We start from the raw sequence: 19,770 nt of genomic DNA, 5'->3' as shown, positions 1-19,770 counted from the left end.
ATAAGTTAGTTGGAAATAATAAAAACCCACTTGAATGTCAATGATATACCTTAATGAAACAAAACTCATGATGATCATTGAGTCTACAAAAGCTTGCAACTACCCTTCTAAAAAATGCAGAACCATAGAAAACAAGGCACACAAATTTTGCATACACTTAACTCAAAATACTATGTTACTATGAAAGTCACGATCTTAGGAAATGTAATGTTAGTTCCTCAAATCAAACTGAAATTATTCTCAATACCAAAATTTGTTTAAAGAAACATAAATAATCATTCGATTAAATTACCATAACCAATCAACAATGAATTGTAATGCAACTGATAGTAATCAATAAAAAAAAAAGGTCGTACCCAGTGCACAAGGCTCCCGCTTTACGCAGGGTCTGGGAGAGGTGAATGTCGGCTAGCCTTACCCCCATTTTTTAGAGTTCAACATAGTTAATCGAGTGCTTACTCCCACTCATTAACTGAATCAAAAGCTTCTCTTACACCAATGTTAAACACATGCTTCTTGAAAACTCCCACTTTTAAGGCCTTTGTCATTGGATTAGCAACCATAAAACCTGTGTTTACGTACTCTATATCAATAGTTCCCATCTTCACTTCATCCCTCACCTTCAAGTACTTCATGTCCATCAATCTACTTGCATAAGACCTCTTATTATTCTTCGAAAAGAAGACTGCAGCTTTGTTGTCACAATACAACTTAAGAGGCCTTTCAATGTCATCAATGATTATCAACGTTTCTAAGCCAAATGGCTTGCTGAGTCGCTGCATAGCACCCTATAAACTCAGCCTCCATAGTCAAGGATGCTACACACTTTTGCTTCGAATTTTTCATGATATTGCACTGTTTGCCAAAAGAAAGATGTACCCATTGGTTGATTTCCTGCTATCCACGCACTGCCAGATCAGAATCTGAGAATGCCACTAGTTCAAGCTTGTCAACGTGACTATAAGTTAACATGAAATCCCTAGTTCTCTTGAGATACCTCAACACCTTTTTAGCCGCAACCCAGTGAGATGTTCCAGGATTTGATTGAAATCTTCCCAATACACTTACTGCAAAAGCTAAGTCCGATCTCATGCATACTTGGGTTTGTCTTTCATGCCTTCTTTCACTAATTCATTTTTAGGACATTGCTCGCAGCTCATTTTATCTCCCTTTCCAATGGGCAATTCCCCACTTGAACATTTTTCCATATTGAACCTTTTGGTGACCCTATCGATGTATTGTCTTTATGAAAGGTCAAGTGATTTCTTGGCACGATCTCTGATAATCTCTATCCCCAAAACAAATTGAGCCCCACCCCAAATCTTTCATATCAAAGCTTTGAGTCAACATACTCTTGGTTGATTGTAGTAGAGACATGTCGGAGCTAGCCAATAAAATACCATCCACATACAATATTAAGAATATAATTTTGGTGCCACTAACCTTGAGATAAACACATTCATCCATTTTGTTTTCTTGGAAGCCAGAAGCCGTCATCGCTTGATCGAATTTATTGTTCCACAGCCTCGAAGCCTTTTCAAGCCATAAATTGACTTACACCATTTACAAAACATTGATACTTTCCCCCTTTCAACAAATCCTGGTGGCTGATGCATATAAATATCTTCCTCAAGTTCTCCATTAAGAAACGATGTTTTGATGTCCATTTAGTGTAGTTCGAAATCAAAATGAGTTATGAGGGCTAGAATTATTCTCATGGAATCTTTAGTTGAGACTAGGGAGAATGCCTCATTGTAATCAATTCCTTCCCTTTGTGTAAAACCTTTCGCCACTAAACTTTCCTTATGTTTGTCTATGTTGCCATGTGAATCTCTCTTTGTCTTGAAAACCCATTTACAAGTAATAGTTTTAGAGATCCCTGTCAGTTTTGGAACTAGGTTCTAGACCTTATTTTTCTCCATAGACTCCAATTCTTCATGCATAGCTTGGCTCCACAACTTTGATCGTGCACTAGTAATGGCCTGGTTGTATGATATGAGGTCATCATCATCACCTACACTTTGTTCTGCCTCATTAAGGTACACAAAATCTGGCAATATAGCTACCTTTCAAACTCTCTGCGACTTTCTTATAGGGGTGTGATATCCACACACCCCATTTTACTTCTCACACAGCTTTTTAATTTTCGGCCATTGGATCGGATGAATTGAAGAAGATCAATGGATAGAAATTATCAAGGGGTGTGTGAGAAGTAAAATGGGGTGTGTGGATAGCACACCCCTTCTTATATTCATATTAACTGGCACTTCAACTGTAGGATTCGAGGATTCTCCCACAATTGGCTGTGCTAGAACACCCATTTCAGTTTCTTGTGCAGTGTCGTGGGGATCATGTGCACCATTTGAGATCTGTATTTCTGGCAATATGGGTGAATTGTCACGAGGAAATAGTGGCAGAATCTCAACAGGTGTGAACATGGGAGTTTCTTGATGGCCAAGTAACTCATCATCAAGATGTGTTTCTTCGAATTCTGGAGAGACAGTTGCAATTGAACATAAGTCAGTTTCTTTGAAATCTTCAAGGAACTTGGCATTATGTGTTTCCATAATTTGAGAATGGCTGCTATGGCAATCGAACTTAATTCCCTTTAGACTTTGTGTTGTCCAACTTCAGTGTACCCGCCAAAATACTCACCACCTCTATCGGATCTCACAATTTTTATGTGTATTTCAAGTTGTTTTTCGACTTCCAAATGAAATAATTTAAAACAATCCAAGGCTTCCGACTTTTCAGGAAAAAAAAAATATGTAAACTGTGAGAAATCATCAATAACTGTTCTAAAATATGATTTTCCACATGTAGTTTTATTTGGAAAACGACCACACATGTTAGTGTGAACAATTTCTAATAGAGATTGGCTACGGTTTGATCCTATATCATCTTCCTAGTGTTGGTGAGCTTTCCTTTAAAACGATCAATGCACTCTTTAAAATCACTAAAATCAAGTTGTGGCAATAAGTTTTGTTTTGTAAGGATGATGATCATTTCTTTAGTGATGTGCCCCAACCTCTTGTGCCAAAGCATTGAAGATTTTGCATTAGTGAGCACTCGTTTTGAACCAACACTTTGAACGTTAAAACTTTCAATTTCATAAGTACAATCCATTTGCCACATATCAAATTTAAGGTAGGCATTGCCAAGTAATTTATTCATATCATTTTAATGGAAAACCTTTACAATTTGATTGTCACTAACAAATGTAAAGCCCGACTTAACTAGCTTAGATGCATAAATTAAATTCCTTCTTATGGAAGGTACATAAAGAACTGGACTTAATTCTAAAACAAAACTAGATGGCAAGACTAGCTTAACACTCCCTATGGATTCAACGGCAACCTTGCTTCCATTTCCTATGTAAACATTGTAAACTTCATTATTTATCTCCCTTGTTTTTTGAGAAGCCCTGCAAGGAATTGGTTATGTGAAAAGAACAGCCAATATCAAACCACCAAATTTGAGGAGGAATATAAACTAAATTTGACTCAACACATACAAAAATATTTATTTCATTATCTTTCTTAACAAGCCAATTTTTGAAGCCAATGCAATTCTTTCTCAAGTGACCCATTTCTTTGCAAAAGTAACATTCTTTTTCTTTGTCAATCTCAGCATTAACAAGTTTGGTTTTGTGAGGTCACTTAGAGGTGTTAGCATTTTTAAACGAAGAAGAAATTGCTTTCTTCTTCTTCTTACCAGCAGCCATTGTTGAACCAAAAGCAGGATCCCTTTTGCGTTTTTCAGCTTGCACAAAATTCACATCCACAATCTTATCATTCTTGAGCCAACCCTCTTCTTGACACTAGTACAAAAATCTATTTGCGCGACAGAAATTCACGCAACGGAGCAAATTTCGTCGCGCAAATGTCTTTTGCGCAACGAAACTTTGCACGACGAAGGTGGCGTCACGCAAAAGGCATTTGCGCGAAACTCTTGTGCGTCGCGCAAGATTTTGGCGCCAAATGAAGGATATTTACCGTTTTTTTCCCAACTTTGTGCGACCCACATGGGCAGTCGTCGCGCAAAACTGCTTTGAGCGAGGCGTCGTGCAAAACTTCTTTGCACGATGAATTCTAGCGTCGTGCAAAACAGTTTTGCGCAACACCTACCCCTATGTGTCGCGCAAAGCAGTTTTGCGCGACGACTGCCCATGTGCATCGTGGAAAGTGAAACCACAAATGCAATCAATTTTTTTATGGGCATTCAATACATTTGCTAAGTTTGCTTCTGATTTTTGGATTTACCTTATTATTCGTGCATTAAAGTCATAAAAAATAATTGGTGATGTAATCGTATGAAACTCACCTTCTACCCCTTTTCCCATTCTTTGAAATTCATGTAGTATAATTTTAATATGCGTTTATTGCTTATCGATTCATTTCCAAAACTTATTAAGATCATGGAACAAAGGTTATCGCTTATCAAGCAGAGGAGTTGTTTTCTTCACAGTCTCATTACCTATGTCGTTAAATGTAGTGTTTGACTAAGAACGAAAAACAAATTTTGGAATTGAAATGGTGTTGGACCTTTTGCTTGAAGACAGCCTGATGCCTTGGCAGAAGAGTATGGTGTTAATTAAAATTTTATTGGCTTCCATTTCTTTTGCTATGTAAGGGCATATCAAAGGCTGGAGCTTTTTAAACCACAACCTTTTAAGTTCGTTACGATCGAGTTTAACTCAGATTTGCATGGATTTGCTGGTTTTTATTACACCCTTTTGTTGTTATGTTTTTTATTATTTTCTAGGATTTAATCGAGCTTATATGTTTTCCCCATCAAATGGGGAGTGCGGGATTAGAGGTTTCAAAGCAAGACCTCTTGGAACCGAACCTCAAACACCATGTTAGATTACCATGGTAAAAATCATCAAAATCAGAGCTAATATAACAGTTAAATTGTGATTTTTCTTTTATAACCGTCGAAAAGTTTTGTCTCGTTACTTGATATCTAAATGTTTGTTTTTTGCGATTTTTGGCATATGCGATCTCAAAGCATATACAAACAAGTTTGACGGTTGGATCGTTCAAACTAGTTTCGTACAATGTGTTTCCCATCAAAATGATAGATTCACTAACACTTGGAATTTATTAATACTTTCATCAACTATAACATAAGATTTTGTGGTATCCACTTGTGTAAATATTTTAAATTGACGATCGAATCAGTTCGTTGTATTCATATAGGGTCAAGGAGTGTAACTGTAAAAAATCATCAAAATCAGAGTTAATATAACCGTTAAATTGTAATTTTTCGTTTATAACCGCCAAAAAGTTTTGTCTCATTACTTGATCTCTGAATGTTTGTTTTTTGCGATTTTTAGCATATGCAATCTCGAAGTATATACAAACAAGTTTGACGGTTGAATCGTTGAAATTAATTTCGTACAATGCGTTTCCCATCAAAATCAATGCTATGTGTATTTACTAAGTACATTTTCATTTATTTATTTTGTACTCATAAGCAAAAGGGCAAAAAAAAAAAATAGACTTTGCGCGACGCAGTGGTACCTACGTCGCGCAAAGTTTTTTTTTGGGGGGGGGTTCTTGCATTGCCTTTTTCTTTTGTGGTATCCACTTGTGTAAATATTTTAAATTGACGATCAAATGAGTTCATTATATTCATATAGGGTCAAGGAGTGTAGCTATAAAAAATCATCAAAATCAGAGTTAATATAACCGTTAAATCGTGATTTTTCGTTTATAACCGTCGAAAAGTTTTGTCCCGTTACTTTATCTCTGAATATTTGTTTTTTGCGATTTTTGGCGTATACGATCTCGAAGCATATACAAACAAGTTTGATGGTTGGATCATTCAAACTAGTTTTGTACAATGCGTTTCCCATCAAAACAATAGATTCACTAACACTTGGAATTTATTAATACTTTCATCAACTATAACATAAGATTTTGTGGTATCCACTTGTGTAAATATTTTAAATTAACGATCAAATTATTTCGTTGTATTTATATAGGGTCAAGGAGTGTAGCTGTAGAAAATCATCAAAATCGGAGTTAATATAACCCTTAAATCGTAATTTTTCGTTTATAACAATCGAAAAGTTTTGTTCCGTTACTTGATCTCTAAATGTTTTTTTTTGTGATTTTTTACGTATGCGATCTCGAAGCATATACAAACAAGTTTGACAGTTGGATCATTCAAACTAGTTTCGTACAATGCGTTTCCCATCAAAACGATAAATTCACTAACACTTGGAATTTATTAATACTTTCATCAACTATAACATAAGATTTTGTGGTATCAACTTGTGTAAATATTTTAAATTGACGATCAAATCAGTTTGTTGTATTCATATAGGGTCAAGGAGTGTAGCTATAAAAAAATCATCAAAATCGGACAGTTGGATCATTCAAACTAGTTTCGTACAATGCGTTTCCCATCAAAACGATAAATTCACTAACACTTGGAATTTATTAATACTTTCATCAACTATAACATAAGATTTTGTGGTATCAACTTGTGTAAATATTTTAAATTGACGATCAAATCAGTTTGTTGTATTCATATAGGGTCAAGGAGTGTAGCTATAAAAAAATCATCAAAATCGGAGTTAATATAACCGTTAAATCATGATTTTTCGTTTATAATCGTCGAAACGTTTTGTCCCGTTACTTGATCTCTGAATATTTGTTTTTTGCGATTTTTGGCGTATGCGATCTCGAAGCATATGCAAACAAGTTTGATGGTTGGATCGTTCAAACTAGTTTCGTACAATGCGTTTCCCATCAAAACGATAGAAAAATATATTATTGTGTGTTTTTGTTAGAAAAATATTTTATTGTAGGGTTTATGTAAAAAAAAAAATTGAATTTGAAAGGAGGAAAGTCACATTTTCTGTAATTCTTATAATAAATTTAGAAAGAAAAAAAAACCTTGTGCGCGTCTTAATATGATCGTCGCGCAAAACCACTTTGTGCGACATCAAATTTTATACCCACGTCGCGCTAGTTGTGATAATTTTAGCAGTGTGATAGTGAAAAATAGGTGGTTTATTTCAATTTTCCAATTCTTTGCCGTGCACCTCCAACAAATGTTGAACCCCAAAGCTTTCTTCCCGAAGACCTCCAACTCTTTCTCTCTTCCCTCTCGCTCATCTCTCCCTCTCTCTTTCCCGTGAACCCCAAATCTTGAACCACCACACGAATCTCTCCCTCTCTCTTTCTCGTAGACCACCACGCGAATCTCTCCCCCTCATTCTAAACGACGGGCCGCCACGCTCTCGAAGCCGACGCGAATCAAGTCCCAAAATCAAGGTAAGGGTTTCTGATTTTCAATGGGTTTTTGTTATTTAGGGTTTAGGCTCAAATTGCATGTTGATTTCTGAGTACTTTGTCGAAATCTCCAAATAAAATTGGATGTTGGTTCTGGTTTAGGGTCAAATTGCTTTTTTCGTTATGTGTGTTTTGTGTATGAACATGGAGGAAAATGCTAACAATTTCTGGGCACTGTTCAATTATTTCTGGGCATCCATCTGCAATAGCATCATCCCTTTTGTTCGTTTAGGACCATGACATTAATGCCCCTATCCATCCACCCTCAATGTTTTGTAGTTGCATGAGTTGAGCTCCTTGGACTGGTATCAATTTGTTTCCAGGTACAAGCAAAACTTGCAAGATTGGCATATGAACTACATTTTGAATGTGCATGCAGGGTGGGGACTTGTAGAATTTATGATTAACGATTGTGATTTGATTACGATGAGAATATTGAGTAACATAATTTTGTTGTTGAATTCAGTAACTGAAGTAGTTAAGAGTATTTATTCTCGATTTTAATGTCCTGTTCGATTATTTTCACTCTAGGACTTAGCTAGTATGATACCCGTTTTTTCTTCACTGTTTTTGTAGGTTCGCAGCGAACTTAAACTCAAGTGATTAAGAACAATTATTTCTGCATTTGAGACTTTAGGTCTGATTATGTCTTTCCATTGTCGCTTGTATAGAAAAAGATACTCAACACGTAAAATTATAGTGATGGGATGGTTGGGATGATAGTATGTATTGAAGGTGGGGGTTTCTAGCTTGGACCCTCGACAAATTACAAAGAAAGAAACTCTCCCTATAGATCTGCCATTGGCATCTTCTTGATAATTTACAGATTTGTTTTAGTTAAAACCTAATAATTTCTTAATTAGACTTAAGTTTGTTAAGATTATTGGTGTTTGTCAAGTTGATAAGTAGTAGATAACTACTTATGTTGTTGTCTAGTCACAATCCTAGAGCAAATGATGGAGAAACAAAATGGGAAGTGAGTGAGAGTTTAAACTAATTGAGTGAGTTGGGCACAGTTCTTGAATAAGATTACATCAACTTTTCTCGAGTATGTGAGGTCTATGAAAAAATAATTGTGTATTTTTTGTACTTGCTCCGTTGAATACAAGGACAGTGCTTGGCAAGTGATGCCAAGGCTGCCAAGAAGGGTGGTTGAAAGGCAGTTTAATGGTTTAGTTGTGTTGGAATTATCGTGCATCATGGACTTTACTTTGGAATGTACGATTCTCTAAAACGTGTGGTTTTAACCGGTGGCCTGCATGGTAGCTTCTTTGCTATCTTCTTGTTTTCTTGTTGGGATGGGGAATTACGATTGGTTCTAGATTAGCTTCTTAGCCCCATTTACACAGTGCGCCACGAATGATGATGACCTAAGGAGCAGCAGTTAAATATAGTAGCTCTTTGGATGCATTTAAGAAAAATATAAAAAACGAGGGTGCTAAGTCATTGTTTAAGGGTGCTAGAGCAAACATATTGCGTGCTGTTGCAAGTGCCAATGTGCTTGCTGGCTATGACAAGTTGCAAGTCCTGATAATCCCTCTTAATTGGAGTCATTGGGTTATAGGGCAAGATCTTTATAAATTCATTATTCTTTCTCATTCTTTCAATAGCGTAGTGGTTAGTTATCTTTTGCTTAGTGAAAATGTTTGCTTTTATGTTCTTTTTCGTTGTTTGCATCAAGAAATACTTCCCCGTCTGATCATGTTCTCCGTCTTTAGTTGTTCTGAGTTTATGCACTTAATTCATAATTACTTAACTTTTTTCATTGAATTGTCAGGTGAGCAATTTAAAGTTGAAGAAGCCCATCCAGAGGTAAGGCAGGTAATACTATGACAGAAAAAAATGCACTTTGATTTCGCAAAAGTTCATTTTCACCGTGAGATGTTTATTTTCGGACATAGGTTTTCTGATTTGTTTGTTACATTGGCTTGCTATGTTCAGGTGAGCAATTCATAATAGTTGTTGATGGGGCAGGAAGTGCTTTTATGTTTCCAAATGTTTGTATGGATCTGTTATCATAGTTACAAGGATGAATAATTTTGAGTTGTGTGTGCTTGTTATCTGGTTGACCTCTGAATGGAAGTTCTTTTACGTTTTTAAACGTCCCAGGGCAAGCAGATGAGGGCGCAGAGGATGGCCCAGAGCGAGCAGATGAGGGTGCAGCTGAGGGCCCAGGGCGAGGAGATGAGGAACTATGCCGGGACGGTGAGAGACCTTGTACAAGCCATACAGATGTCCAGCCTCCAAATCTCGTTACCACCACCTCATCTTGCTCCACCTTCGACCTCAGAGCCACCTTGCCCTGCCGATACCCAGTAGCCTGATGTATTAAACCTAGTTCACTTGTAGTTTTTCTTTTTTGTTTGGACATCTTGTATGTACATTTTCATATATTTTATAATTAAATACTTTTGCTTGGTTAATTAATTATTCTTTAGAATTTAATTACAATTTTTATAAAAATAAAAAATAAAAAGGATTTGCACGACACATGCCTATGTCGTGCAAAGCCACTTTGCGTAACGCACGTCTTGTGTCGTGCAAAGCAGCTTTGCATGACGCACATCCTACATCGCACAAAGCCCCTTTGCGCAACGGAGGACGTGCGTTGAGCTAATCCCTTTTTTGCGCGACGCCCGTTACTTGTTCGTCACGCTAATCCTACCGTCACTGCCTTGGCATGTAGGTTAGCGCGCGACGAAGGTTGCGTGGTGCAAACCCTTAGGCAACGATTTTTTTTTTTGCCCCATTTCTCATTTTGAGTATTATACGAGACCTCGAGCTGCCCATATTTTGTAGGTAAAGAGTTCAAAGCCAAATGAACTAAATTGGTCAGTCATAGGTACCTTAAGATCCTGCAGTTTCTGGGCAAGATCAACCATCTTCAAGATATGCTCCCTAACACTTCCCACACCATCATACTTCATTGTAGTGATTTGTGTGAGAAAAGTCCCAGTTTCTACTTTTTCTGACTGTGTAAACTTCTCCCCAACTGCAGCCAAGAATTATTTTGCATTGTCTTGTTTTGGAATGCCCCCTTTAGCTGCAGGTTTTTCTTCCCTCAATGCCAAAGTCAAGATCCATAAGGCCAAGTACAATGTCAACGTCTTCCTTCCATTTCTTGAAGTTAGAACCAGTCAAGGTCTCAATGTTTGTAAAATTCAGAGAGATCATGTGAGGTGCTGAAAAAACAAAACATAAAGATTTATAACAGTCAGCCATTATCATCTCAATATTGTTCCCAGAACATAATCATATAACCACAGTATCATGACAGAGACTGTTTATATTAGGGTTGCATAGCCAAAGCATCAAACACAAGGGCAATTTACGTAACTCCAACATTTTTAAGCAGATGAAGAATGTAATCTCGTCAATCGAATGCTTCACTATACATTGATTCATTTGTTTGACTTGAATAAATAAACACTTTTGAGCAGATTATTATTCACTTATTACAAACAAATCACGAGTCCAATTTCTTGGATGTCAAGCCAAAAACAACAATCCAAACACTTTTTAGCAGATTAGATGTTGAAATCCTTGTTTATGATTCACATTATACTCATCAGTTCAGTGTTGACAAATAAAATATGAATCCAAAAGATCTTCTTGGCAATTGGATCGAGTTTTCCTAGTGCTGTCACCAATCTGGATGAACTGACTTCTCTGCATAAATTTAACAAACACAAACTGGAGGGAACAAAGTAATTGTTGAGAGTTGTCCCACATCGGTGAGGGACAAGGTTTGCTATGTGCTTATATGGTCTTGGGCTACTCCCCATATTGCTAATCATTCATTATATTTGTTTGATTTAAAAAAAAATCAAAATTATCTGGTTAGTATGCAGCGGAAGCAATTAATTAACCAGGATCATAACATCATTCAATTTACGAATAATTAACCATGTCCTTCTGTGCAGACAAGGAACCCTAGCCACGTGGGTTGGCTCAGATACCACATGTAAGGCTAATCTACAAATAACTAAGCCAACGATAAAACCATCGTGGCACTAGGATTACCAACATCAACAAACAGATCAGTAATAACCAATATATAAATCACACATGCTGTAAGAACCTCTGACCAGAAGGCGTTGCCATTGAGAAGCCAACTGAAGTAGTCTTCTACTTCCAGCACACAACAGCGTGAGAAGCCAACTGAAAGTAGTCTTCTACTTCCGGCCACAACAGCGTTCTCTTCCAAACGAATAGGGTTTTAGCTCTCGAGTATCAGATTAGTGTGGAAGCAGGGACTTCTATATATACACATGTATATCACGCTAGGATTTCACTCATACCAGCCTATTATCAATAAGAGTGATAAGTCCTATCTCTTTAGTATATTAGTCCCATCATGACTCTTCCACTCAGTATATACTTGATAAGGATTTCAATAAGTTAGCTACGCATAATAAAACTCCACGACTTTTATTTTATTAAGGCTCTCAGATTCCTTGTGTTCCATATAACTCGCATAACAAGTTATACATAACCCAAGTAATCCAGTTGTCATTTCATTGCCATTCAAACAAAGTTTTACATTTTTAACTTAAACATTTCTAATATTTTGTTCTTGAACTTGTGATTGTGTTCCGAAGAGATAAGTCACTATACGAATCTGTATCTTTAAAGCCCAAGAGCAAGGCATATTTTTTATCGGTTGTTTGCAAGCTTATGACTTAAACATTTATTTGGCTTTGCTTGAAAACAATATTGGTAGTATAAGAGCCGATAATAATGAATTATTATTTCAACCACTAGAAATGCATTATGTTTTCTTAACGTACGTGTCTTGATTAATTCATTTTTACTTAATTTGGTGCTTTGTCTTATATATAAAATTGTGTTGTTCTTTTACGTGCACTCATGTGACACAAATCTTGTGGTGTTTTTGCTTTTGATGGTTCATGTTTATATTGCTATTTTAATATGTCACTCAGTATGAGTCTATCTTTTAATAGACTGTTAACAAAGTGTTACTTGGTAGTACTAATTTAATATGTCACTTAGTATGAGCATGTCCATAATATATGTTGCTTGATGGTTACACTACTACATTTAACATTTAGCACAACGAACACAAATTGGTCGCGCAAAGCGTATTTTTGTTGCACAAACGTATGCGCAACGAAAACTTCGTCGCACAAAATCCGCCGCGCAAAGATCATGAAGAAAGACTTTGCGCGACAAATAAAGACATTAGTCGCGGAGAAGAAGGCGCGACGGTTTTGCTTTCAACGCATAAAATTTTTAGAAACAAATATATTCATCGCCAAAAATGCTAGGCTACATACATGGGACAACTAATCTTCGTCTCTAAAAACTTTGCTAGACGACATGTTATTCTTGCGGGACAAAAATGGATTAGTCACAAAAAGTTATGCAAGACGAAGGTATTTGTCGCGCAAAAAGAAAAATATATATTTTTTAAAATTTATTTTTTTGTTCTAGTTTTAATTTTGTAATAAAAATATAAAATTAAATTGCAATATTTAAAAAAAAATTTGTTCTGGTTTTATTTTTGTAATAAAATAATAAAATTAAATTGCAATTAAAAAATGTAATGAAGAGAAAAATAATTTATTTAAAATAAAAATAAAATGTATGTACAAGGAAAAAGTTTAAAAAGTACAGGGGTAAAAAAAACTAAGAAAAAAAGGTGGAACAATCTAAGGGGTCGTCATTCGCAAGCGGCTAGAAAGCTTGGGGCAAGAAGGTCTTGGGGTTGAGGATGGGCTCAAAGGTCAAAGGGGCGAGGTTTTGGGCATGCTCGAGTTGGAGGGGCTCGGACGTTGACGGGGGACGAATATCCGAGAGACGAATGTCGGACTGACTGAGGGCATGTACAATCAATGACATCTAGCTCTTATACGAGGCAAGCTCAGTCCTAAGGCCGACCACCTCTACTGTTAAAGCTGTGATCTCGCCCTTTGATTGCGAGGATGAAGAGGCTTTAGGTTCCCGCCGTTGGGCATTCCCCATCCCCCTGTAATACGTCCCCGTCCTCCTCCTGAGTGTCTGCCAAGGTGTCTGTAAGGATCTGAAACCCCGAATCCTCGGGGGGATCCACTGACTCAATCATAGTCTCGAAAGGAAGTTGGGAGACGAACTCTTGAAGAATCGATTGCCTCTTCTCCATCATCGTCTCCCATGTAATATAACATGAAATATTAATAATAACATTGAAATAATAACCATGATACTTGAATGCGTAAGATAGTAATCACAGCTAAAGACTTAATTACATGAAGGGACTTGGGCAACTCATCCCCGGGTCAAACATAAACGTCTGCAAAGACATCAATCTTCGGGAATTTTGAACCCCTTTGAATAGAACAAGATAAGAAAAATGTTAGTACAAAAAATAAATATTACTGACATATTAAAAATGGAATATGAATAGCTTTATTATTACATGTCGTTGCGCCTCCATCCTATATGAGAAGGGCCTTGAACCCGAATGGTGGAGAAGATTCTTCTTCTTCTTATTAATCTTGTTGTCTTTCGCCTTCTTCTGTTACACACAAAATGAATGTATTAGTTGTAATTTAAATGAAATATAAAAAAATCAATAAACATTAGTAAGAAACATATAATACTTTTAGACTTAATAAAAAAAAGGTACCACATAGCCGGGTTCCTGAAAATGATTGCACAGCCACACCTAATTTTCTTCTTGGTCCTCGAACTCCTTCGAGCAACCCTCCTCAAGGGCAACCTGTGGATCATCAAATGTCTGAAAATATTGGTGCATGTCGCTCTTCCACTGCTTGTAGCATTCAGCGAAGAGCCTGTTGACGTACACCAACATATCATTGTTGATGTCGTCGAATTTTTAATTCGTCTGCAATGTAACAAATTAATTACTTACATTTAATATAAATATATAAACTTTAAAGAAAAAGCAATAAAAAGTCAGGATACGTACCAACAAACAATCACGCACCTTTGTCCTCACCTTGTCTAGCATCGCCATCCAAGACTTCCATCGCATAAGGTAATAGGTTCGAACGATGGGACCAATGTCGTGGGCCAATGCGCTATGCTGCTCCGCCGTTGGTGTAGCCCGATGCAGGTCGTTGTATCCAATTGTGATACGTTCGTTGGTCACTCGAGTGACCTTCACTGTCTTCAACTAGCGACAAGGTCCCCGAGTATTTTTCTTTGCTAAAAAAATTTAAAAAAAAGTCAAACAAACACTACAAATTATACCGAAATTTCGACAGAACCTCCCCTAAAATTATAACATTTCCCAAACCCTCGACATTGTAATAAATAGTATTTGATATCCAACAACAATCACAATAGTTGAATAAGCCAAATTTGGACCAAATGCACAATTGCAGTATGTAACGATTTTGATTGAACTTAATATATGAATAACTAATTTCACAAGGAAATAAAGGGAGTTATTTAACTTTACCTTGTTGTGACCCCGAGGCATCAGCAGTGGATGCCGATGTCGTATCAAGCATGCGAGGGCAACGGTGACCACGCCTGGCGCTAACAAGTAGCGCCACTGAAGAGGTTGATGACTCCGGCACCTGGGAGACCTGGGGACCAACCGGATCACCCGGATTAATTACCTGGGGTCCATTTCTACTAGGGCAGTGGCGGTTGAAGTAGGAGGCGGGGGAATCAAACAAGGTGCAGTCATCACCTCCTTATGACTTCTAATAAGCTGGGACATCTGCACAATTAGAAGAAAAAAAATTTAATGCATATAGAAGTGCAGATAGGGTTGAGGAAAAGTGATATTGCTGCATAACTATTCTATTCCTAGTCAATTCAATATGTGTCTCCTGCTTTTGGTTTGTCTTGCTAACTGGTCCCACTCACTATGAAGCTTAGCTTCTTTCCTAGCTGGTTGGTCTCTTTATAGTTCCCCTAGTTAAGATTTCCCCTTCTTCCCACGTATAGACGCATAATTCCCAATCATCTATGTGAAAATGCAAGCAAGAGAAACCCAAGAGGAAAAGAGAAATTCTATTGATGAATAAATTTAATCAGACACCCCTTGGAACAAGACAGTTAAAGTTCTTGCCTGCCACTAGCTCTACCAAAACTACCATTAGCGCATAGCATACAAAGACATACTTTTCATGTCACCAAAGTAATAATCATACTATGTTGAAGGCAGCAATTACTGAAGATACTATAAATAATCACAACCAGTAAGAATTCAAGAGAAACAATGGAAATTGTTAGAACAAAATGGAAACTTTCAATGAAACTGTATGGACAAAAAAATAGGAGGAACTAAATTGTACAGTGAGTTCAAGTGAATACAATGGTGTGCGGACAAGTACTGTCAGAAAATGTTTACCAGTTATTGAAATTTGATCAAATACACCACAATAACAATTAATAAGGCTTATGTGGTAATATGCATGCAAATAGCAGTTTACAAGTACAAAAAAATATGTGTCTAGATTAACAATCATTTATGTGTCGATTAAGCCACAAATTGTCAGCTAGCATACTCATCAGCTTGGTAGCAGCTTGGTGGATTTGATGAAGGGGAAACACTGGTAGCAGCTTGGTGCAAACTAAATACATACCCCAACAAGTGTGAAGCAGTAAACAAAAGAAATTAACTAAAAGCACCGTGATGGCTTTCTCAAACCTCACCAGAAAAGCTTACCAAATTTATTTTATTTCATATTTGGCACAATATATACAAAACGAGATATCATTCTTTCATTCATATTGACCAAACGAAATAGACTTATATTCTATGTGCTTTCCTCATTCATAAAACACAGATGGTTACTGGTTTCTAGACAAGTATATGTTCTAAGATAAACTCAATCTTGACAAACTATTACGATTTAATCAAAACACAACATACCTCTCAATTTGCGATTCCAATTGAAATAAAATAGCGGAAGCATGCACATAATTGAAATCACATATATACCCAAAGAGGAAAAAACACATGATTGAAATCACATATATACTCAATGTCTGTTAAGCTCTTTATCATTGAAAATACATAACTATTTCATCTACCATTTGCAATTAAAGTTGAACATTGATATATGCTTGCTTAATCTGTTTTGGCAGGGCCTAATGTTCCAATGGTTATGGTTTCAGATCGAAAAATTATCGAAACTGAGCCACAAGAACTTTGGCAGCCTTATCGGGTACTGCGAGGAATATTAAGAAATATCCTTGTAATATATTGTACAATCCTTGTAATATATCATCATTACTGTAGGATATTCACTTTCTTATATTAGGTAGGTCAAATCCCAGTTTAGACGGATCACGTTTTCTATGCCGTAGAAGAAGGCATGATTGGATTGATGTATTTGTATATATTTTCGTTCCTTTGCTATTGATGAATATAGAAAACTATTCAACCACTGCTTGCAATTTTTCTAGCCTTCTATCAGTTTCACTATTACAGTTTTCTAAGAAGGAAGAGGAACCTTTCACCAGAATAATGGTTTTTGAATACGCTCCGAATGGGACACTTTTTGAGCATTTACACAGTGAGCATATAGTTACATTCTCTCAAATGTATGTGTTTGTGCTAATTATGCATGAGATATCTAATGCTAGTGAAAACTGCAGTAAAAGAAGCTGAGCACTTGGACTGGAGAATGCGACTGAGAATCGCAATGGGCATGGCATACTGCCTCAAGTATATGCACCAGCTTAACCCGCCTATAGTCCACAACAACTTGAATTCAGGATCCATCCAGCTAACAGAGGATTATGCAACCTGAGAATTTAGCTTATCTATTTCATCTACCATCTGTTAAGCTCTTTAATTGCATATATCAATTATGGAGTGCAATGGACTCTATCATTTTTACATGTTTGCACCTATCAATGTGACTTTTTGAGTTGACTTGGATGAGGAAAAAATTGGGAATGGATATACCTATGTTCTTTAATTGGGAATGGATACAATTATGGAGTGCAATGGACTCTATCATTTTTACATGTCTACTCTTTGTTTTAACTATTCATTTCAACGGCCATTGCACCACAGAGTACTACCAAGCAAATACACATTATACAGTCTAATTCACTTTGCTATCAAAGTAAAGGACCAGTGGACATATTTCTTCCAATACTTATTCGACTCCATGCATACGAAGGTGCCTTAATTCCAAACAAACAAATAACTAGACAAGTAAAAGCAATCGACATTTTTCACACGCATTCTGGAATTCAACATCTTCCAGCGTTCCCTCTTTCATCCATATATGATCAGGTATTACAAAATGAAAAACAAACAAAGAATTATAAGTTTTTAAATCAATAAAATGTAAATTCTACGGGACTTACAGAAGCTATCCAATAATTTGCAAACAACTAACAAGCAATGAATTTGTATTACTACCCTAATTCAGAATTTGTACTCGACAAATTATGTGTATAAAAATCAATTATAAAAATCAAAGCAATTATCAAAGCAGATTCGAACCCTAGTTCAGAGCATTCGATTTCGAGCAACCAGAAAGCAATTAATTATAAAAATCAAAGCAGCTTAGAACCCTAATTATAAAGCAATTATCAAAGCATGAAATAATCCTAAAATTACCTCAGAGAGATAGAGGGTTGTCGGAGGAGGAAGAGAGAGTGCGAGGGGGCGAGAGGGTGAGAGGCCGAGAGGGAGGTTGACAGAAATTTAGTTGTATGAGAGGGCTGTCAGAGGGAGAGAGCTGTCAGAGAGGAAGAGCTGAGGGAAAGTGTTCGCGATTTCAATTAAATCCCGTTGATCTTGCGCGATGAATAGAATATATTTGTCGCCCAAAAATTCAACTTTTCACGAAATTATTTTTGTGCCCGTCCAGAAAGTTAAATTTTCAGCTCACCACGAATAGAATATATTCAGCTTATCGCGCAATGAGCTGAAAATTTAATTTTCACGCATCAATTTTTTATTTATTTTAAATTTATTCAAATAAAAATAATTTATTTATAATATAAGATAAATAAATACAAAAAATATGATTTAATATGTTTTACAAAACAAGTCACAAATAAGTGCATTATTCATCATTCGAACTACAATAACTTTCATTATCATCATTATCATCATTTTCAGTCTCTCATTCCTCCTCCTCAATAGGTACATCACCGTCGTCGTTCGGGCCCACTGCAACATCGTATCGCGGAAGATTATCAAGGTCAATTGTAATTGACTAAATCGGTATTTCAATTGAAGCCACTCCTTGTATCTGAAATGGTTCTTGGATAAGATTTGTATCTCGAAATGTTTCCGCATCATTTTCTATTGAAGATTCTAAACGTTGGACAGCGATGTTGTCGACGTCATCGTTAGTAGGGTCTTGTTCTGGTATAGCATACACATTCCTCTGATCCATCTTTTGAACAACTTTCCAACATCTCCCATTTTTAGGGTCATCTAGATACACAAACTATTTTTCCATGTTTGCCAAAATGTAAGGGTCATCATCATACCAAGTTCTGTAAGTGTTTACAAATAGTAAGCCATGGTCGATTTTAACACTTCCCTGCCTATATGGGTTTGTATCAAACCATCGCCACTTAAACATGATCACTTGCATTGGTCTTTGTAATGCAATTGCACAACACTTGTTAGTTTGCCATAGAAATCAATGTCTGTACTTTCGCGACCACCTGGGACATGGACATTGTTGTTTTGCGTACACAGCTTGTCATCTCGTACAGCCACCAAAAAGTTGACGCATTTAACATGGCAACCCGAGAACAATTCAGTGCGAATCAGTCCGAACGCCAAGTTATATAACTCTTCATTATAAGTGGGGGAATTCGATGCTTTCAATTTATTCACCTAACATTATACAAAAACATACACATGTTAGCTTGAGAAAATTAAATACTACAATATATATGTCAAATACAAAACACTTATATCTTACATATTCGAGAAACCGCTATGGAAACAATTCACGGTGTTTCTTGGCATACAAATGTGATGGATGTTCTCGCTTCATCATCTCTTCATGCTCATCTAGGTATGTCATTGTCTCGTCACAATTGTTCAGTACGAACCAAGGTGCTATCTCCAAAGGGTTGTGCACATTGGGCAAAAACATAAGGTTTTGCCCTGTTTCGTACACTTTTTCAACCCCCCAAGAAGCCTGCCAAAATAAAACGAGGCGAGTCAAATTAGTAAGCGTCAGTTAATGATGAATAAACAAATGATGAGGATTATATACATTTCTATTGGATACATCCAGCAATAGTTGACAAGACCAGCAAGCAATGCCTATTCCGGCAAGTGAACCATCAAGTGAATTATACTTGTGAAGAAAGCTGAAGGAAATATCATCTCAAACTTGCATAGGATTTGGACAATGTCATTGCGCAATTGATTAACATCTGTCTTTCTCAGCGTTCTTGCCATCCGTTGGAAAAAATTCTAAACAACAATATGATTGGCTTTACTACATCTTCCGGCAATAGGTGTTGAATACCAAGAAGTAGGCGTTGC

General features: G+C 36.6%; 3 long non-coding RNA genes across 5 annotated transcripts in view; 1 reads left to right on the top strand and 2 right to left on the bottom strand.

The window, feature by feature from the left end:
- Positions 1–1,341: 1,341 nt before the first annotated feature.
- Positions 1,342–19,770, bottom strand: part of LOC126631833 (uncharacterized) — a 28,545-nt gene continuing 10,116 nt past the window's right edge. Inside the window, exon 5 of the long non-coding RNA XR_007626474.1 lies at positions 1,342–1,351. This is a non-coding gene — a long non-coding RNA (uncharacterized LOC126631833). The remainder of the gene's footprint in view (positions 1,352–19,770) is intronic.
- On the top strand, positions 7,012–9,730 carry LOC126631831 (uncharacterized). Its single transcript, XR_007626470.1, has 3 exons — positions 7,012–7,289; positions 9,085–9,128; positions 9,417–9,730. It is a non-coding gene; the product is annotated as an uncharacterized LOC126631831 (long non-coding RNA).
- Positions 13,493–18,129, bottom strand: LOC126631832 (uncharacterized). 3 transcript variants are annotated; one of them, XR_007626471.1, is made up of 6 exons: positions 17,869–18,128; positions 14,734–15,000; positions 14,239–14,477; positions 13,936–14,154; positions 13,726–13,824; positions 13,493–13,634 (listed from the first exon to the last, which is right to left on the bottom strand). It is a non-coding gene; the product is annotated as an uncharacterized LOC126631832 (long non-coding RNA). The 3 variants fall into 3 exon arrangements; XR_007626473.1 differs by having other exon boundaries at positions 13,493–13,824; positions 14,257–14,477; positions 17,869–18,129; XR_007626472.1 differs by having other exon boundaries at positions 13,493–13,824.

The sequence above is a fragment of the Malus sylvestris genome, chromosome 8 (genome assembly GCF_916048215.2).
Source record: "Malus sylvestris chromosome 8, drMalSylv7.2, whole genome shotgun sequence".
NCBI lineage: Eukaryota > Viridiplantae > Streptophyta > Magnoliopsida > Rosales > Rosaceae > Malus > Malus sylvestris.
This window is presented reverse-complemented; position numbering and strand designations above follow the sequence as displayed.